This window comes from Rosa chinensis, chromosome 2, assembly GCF_002994745.2.
Source record: "Rosa chinensis cultivar Old Blush chromosome 2, RchiOBHm-V2, whole genome shotgun sequence".
NCBI classification, from domain to species: domain Eukaryota; kingdom Viridiplantae; phylum Streptophyta; class Magnoliopsida; order Rosales; family Rosaceae; genus Rosa; species Rosa chinensis.
The window spans coordinates 1,954,668-1,960,667 of NC_037089.1; positions in this window are offsets into that span (position 1 = coordinate 1,954,668).

A 6,000-nucleotide genomic window follows, 5' to 3' on the forward strand; every position below is an offset into this window, starting at 1 on the left:
TGCAATGTTCTCAACTGAAATATTGATGAACAACAGCCAATCCAGTGCCTGAAAACAACCAAAATAAATTCCCAAAAAGCTAAAATCAAAGAAAATCCAAGATGGTATAAATTCTACTCCAATTAGGCTCCATCAAGAGTGACATTAAAAGCTACAGACTTACTTCAATGAGTGCTTACCAATGCCGATAAGCAAAGCAGAGAACCCTTTCATAGCCACATAATATATATCCAACATAGAGTTTCCCTTTCTGCATTGTAGTTGTCAACATAAACAAACCCAAATTAATCCCGAAGCTCCAACATTTAAACCAAATTCAGACGCAATTGAACTCAGAATTGTAACCTGCGCAATTGAAAGACTTTTGTTTAAAATGAAAGGATTGAAATGAAAATATTAAAGAGGATTGTGACTCAATTCAATGAGTACTTACCAATGGCGGTGAGCTGAGCAAAGCAAAGAACCGGTTGTTCTTTGTCAAGCCTCCCTTGAATATCTTTCTGCACAAAAAATAATGAGGGAACCTATTAGCTTATTCTTGATGTATTAGCCTATTTCCTGTAATCACCTTAGCTAGTCTCACTACCAAGACATGGATTTGGCCCCTTCCTCCTTCAATTCCCATAAGTAGTCATAAAATAAAGTATTAATAAACACATAATAGCAAGGTTCTAAAAAACGCTAGGCGCTAGTCAGGCGGTGGCCCGAAGCCTAGCGCCTAGAGGCCTAGGAGGGAGACTAGGCGGGGACTAGGCGGTTTTTTTTATTTTTATTTCACTTTTTTATTTTTTATGACATATAATTATATAAATAAAATTATAAAGGGCATTATTTTGATAGATAGATTTCTTATTTTTAAAGAAAACAAAAGGATTATTTTGACAAAATAAATAAAACAAAAGGATTTAATGTAAAAGAGAAAAAATAAAAATAAAACACGTTGCATAATCATAGGGCATACATGTCAACATGTGCCATAATCATTGCTTATGCAGTTATACACTCATACCACGGGTTTCTTATCCTCTTCCGCCTCTGATACGAAAAGAGAGAGAAAGTAAGGCCATTTCAATTCAATGGTAGCCAAACCCAAAATCCTTCTCTTGTTTACCCTTTCAAATATTCTCGTCGTGCCTTTTCGTTTTCCTTTCAATTTAGATATGGTAATTTTCAATCTATAATGAATCCCTCTTTTGGTTTTATTTTCACTGCCGTCGTGCCGCTGCTGTCGACATCGAGTAAGACTGTGTTTTCATTTTTGAGAGGTCTGGATTCTCAGAGGTCAATTTAGAGAGGTTTCAGAGGTCTGAGAATGAGAAACCGCTTCGATCTTCTACGTTTGTGTTTTGAAGATGATCAGGAAAAAAAAAAAAGTTCCAGCCCTCGACGCCCAGCTCCCAGGCGGCTCCGACTAGACCACCTAGACTCCGCCTAAACCGCCTAGGCGGCCGCCAAGGAGCCCACCGCCCAAACCTATCGCCTAGATAGAAATCCGAACGGTGACCTGACGACTACCGCTTAGGCGCCGCCTAAGCCGTTTTTTAGAACCTTGCATAATAGAAAACCTAAAAATGAATTCAACCCTCTGATATGAAATTAGAGAAGCTGGTGAGAAAAAAGGAAGACCTGAATTCACCCCCAAAACGAAGTAGCTTTGCTGTTTGATCAAATCTCTCTGATGAGAAAAGGAAATTGGGCGTTGATACATAAGCATCTCCTAAGAGCAAGTGTGGTCTTGCTCCAATCCCTCTCCCCCATTATCTACGTCCACCCAGCCAAAACTGAGAAATGCAAAACTGATATAAGTGAAACCCAAAATTGTATGAGAATTCAACTTATCCAATGACAACGAATTGGAGAAGCCAAAAAATATGAAGCAAAAACAACCATTAATATTAATCTTATGCCTAACACAAAGTCTCGGTTTAATTAAGATATTTCAAATATCAATAACCCTTCTTTAAAATACAAAGCTTACAACTATCAACTGATGCAATTTAGAGTGAACCTAAACAATTTCCATCATTTACTGAAACCGTAATCAAATTCTTAGCATCCAAATCAATTTATAAACAACTCCACAATTGCATATCGATTTTATGTCAATGTTCCGGGACAACCAAACTAACATGCATTCCCAATTATAATCACAAGACATAATTGCATGATCATAGTCCAATACAATTCTACTATAGTTGATATTGATTTCCAAAAATCAACTAACCATATATAGCAAAAAGCTATAATTGTAGAAACCAATTCTCAACAACTCTACTACTTGCGTATCAAATCAAATGAAACTCCAGAGCACTACCTTTTTCTTTTTCTGTGAGAATCCATGAAAATTAAAGCATAATCCATAGTGATGACAGGAAAAAATAAATAGAAAATATGCAAGTGGGAAACAAAATTCAGTTAAATGGGAATGGGAAAGGAAAGAGCAGAGAGCAACGATTATCAGGAACCAAAAACATTAGTAGTTTGTTCAAGATACCTGCAAAATATATAGAAAAAACCCTATCAAATTGGGGATCATAACTGAAAGCAAAGTAAAAAAAAATGGAAAACCACATATACCTGAGCATCATTCCAGCATCAGTCTTAGAAAAACAACAAAATCATCCCCAGTCTCACTGAAATCAAGGCCTGCTCTAAAGCCCAGTTGGTTTTGGGATCCATATTCTCATATGGGTCATCCTCCTTCCTTTTAGCACGTTGAAGCTTCAATAGTTGATATATCGAAATGACAAAAGATGCTGATCAGAAAACAATAAATCAAACCCAAATTCACAAATCAAAAACAAACACACGTGGACAACTTATATTGGGTGACGTGAAGCCCGTGTGGCCGTTAAGCATTCACACGTGGGATAACCCATTATGGTACCAAGTTGAAACTAAGAATCTCTTGAGAATAAGAAGCTTTTGATGATGAATACTCACACTTTTCATTCCATGTACAGAGGAAAATTTATACAATCATATACAACCCCAATTATGGACTAACAAGGAAAGTAATCATATCACAATTACAATCCCGATTCTATACAATTAGTATAATTCTATTCCTAATAGTAATCCTAAAATATCTATGACTCACAACATTCTCCCTCAAGTTGGAGCATACATATCTCGAATGCCTAACTTGTCAAGTGAGTCATGAAATGCTTTGACTGTGACACCCTTAGTTAGAACATCTGCTAGTTGCTCCTCAGTCGGTACGAATGGGAAGGCAATCAGGTTTGCATCCAACTTCTCCTTGATAAAGTGTCGGTCAACTTCCACATGCTTCATACGATCATGCTGCACTGGGTTATGTGAAATTTCAATAGCTGCTTTGTTATCACAAAACAAGTCCATAGCTCTTTTTGGCTTGAACCCCAAATCACGTAATAAATTACGTAACCATAACAACTCACATACTCCATGTGCCATACCTCTATACTCGGCTTCTGCACTTGATCTCGCCACCACCTTTTGCTTTTTACTCTTCCAAGTGACAAGGTTCCCTCCAACAAATGTAAAGTAACCTAAGGTCGATCTCCTATCAGTAATACAACCAGCCTAATCAGCATCAGTATAACCACTCACCTCTAGGCAATGATGTTTTGAGAACATAAGGCTCTTCCTAGGAGCTCTCTTTAGATACCGAAGGATTCACATGACTGCGTCCATATGGTCTTCACTCGGGTTATGCATGAACTGGCTCACCACACTTACGGCATATGCCAAATCAGGTCTAGTATGACCCAATTAGATTAATCTACCAACTAACCTTTGATACCTTGCCTTATCAGTCGGGACTTGATTAGGGTACTCTGCTAACCGGTGATTCTGTTCAATTGGTGTATCAGCAGGCCTGCAATCTAACATGCTCGTTTTGGACAGTAAGTCTAGAACATATTTCCTTTAGCACAAGAAGATGCTGCTACTCCCTTTGGCTACCTCTATCCCAAGGAAGTATCTCAAGTCACCGAGGTCTTTCATTTCAAACTCTGAAGCTAACTGCTGCTGCAACCTCCTAATTTCCTCTCGATCATCACCTATGATCACCATATCATCAACATAGATGATCAGTGCCGTTACTTTACCCTTCTGAAGCTTAACGAATAGGGTATGATCCGAGTTGCTTTGATTGTAACCAAACCGCTTCATTTCCTGAGTAAAGCGCCTAAACCATTCATGGGGGGACTATTTCAAACCATAGAGTGACTTCTTCAACCTACACACAACATCTATTTTATCAGCAGTCTCATATCCGGGAGGTAGACTCATATACACTTCTTCAGCCAAATCTCCATGTAGAAAAGTATTTTTCATATCAAGTTGTTTGAGAGGCCAATCCAGATTAGCTGCCAAAGAGAGAAGCACTCTGATAGTATTGATCTTGGCTACGGGTGCAAACGTCTCATCATAGTCTACACCATATGTCTGTGTAAACCCTTTTGCTACCAATCTCGCTTTATATCTACTAACTGAGCCATCTGAATCATATTTAATTGTGTAGACCCATTTACATCCAACTTGTCTTTTCCCTTTTGGTAACATCATCAATTCCCAAGTGTTATTCAAGGGTTAAGATCCATTCACAAATGTGACTGGGAAATGTGCTCGGTCATCAGCTATCATCGGCAGCAGTCACAGCACCAACCACCCGGCTCTAGCTAATCAGACCAAGCCAACCTTAAGTCATAACATGATTCTTACTCATCATTAAGTAAGAAAATAAGAAGAGAAGTTGAGATATTATGTTGTCTGAGGAGAAGAGGAAGAAGGTGAGAACAATACTATTTAAGGTTTGATATGGAGAAGAATAAGGTGTTGCTATGTATGAGTTTGAAGATGTATAGAGGACTAATAAAAAGCAAAATGGTTGAATGTGCGTCGTTGGGTAAAGGAGCCAGACCTTGCATTAAATACGTACACTACCATAGCAACTAACCATCACCCATCGATCAATATACGTACCACACACATTATCCTTCAATTCATGACTAAAACCATAATGCTTGAACTCAGTTTAACCAGCACTTTGTGACAGCTGGTCAAACCTCGAGTCTAGTATTTGAAATCAACGGTAGAATTCTAATGCACGATTCCAGTGAACTTTAAGGCCTTGCTTCAACAAATTGGTTCACAAGAAATCAGCCATTTAATTGATAACTTCTCCATAGAGATTGGGTCCCAAAACATAGCATATGTATGCATATGTGACACATGCAAGGTTAATTGTTGTGAGTTATGGGATATGATCGATGTCATTGAAAAAAAATAAAAAGTAATTGACTCACAAGAATCAAGAGGTCGATTACAAGAAAAAATAGCCAAAACAATAATACGTCCAAGCTAGATAACTTGAAACTAATAAGTGCAAGAATATCATCATATGATCGATCGAGCTTCATCTAGCTAGAAGAGTGGAAAACTATTGCTTTGTGGCTTTGTGCTACCCTAATTATCGGGAAGGGATTAAGATCACTAAACAAGACTTGATGTTTGGATAACATGAAGTACACTTTTTAGTTATTAAAAAGAGGGTTGACTACAAATGTAAAGAATTTAGATACCTTGAGTTACTAGGTCATTTTGTGAGAGAAATGGATTATATTCCAGTGATCGAAAAGATCATAACGACCGTACAAGGTCAAGTTAGGGGATCTGAAAATCACCCATTACATTCATTGTTCAAGTAGTGCACTGACTGCACATATAAAATGACTACTAGCTAGCGTCCCTAGACTACTCTGTCGTAATCAAATTGAAGCAACAAAATTCAATCAATAAACCAGTATATCCGCCTAAGACCATCTTGGTGTACATCAATACTGGCCATTGGAATGAACACACTGTTACGACAAAAAGATCACGACGTAAACAGGGCCAAGGCCCACTACAACCTCCAACAAGGAAGAGCTTTATTGACAAAACAAAATAAAACTAAATAAAAGACTAAAAAAACAAGCCCAACATTGACCCGGCCTTGGATACCATTAGCAGAAA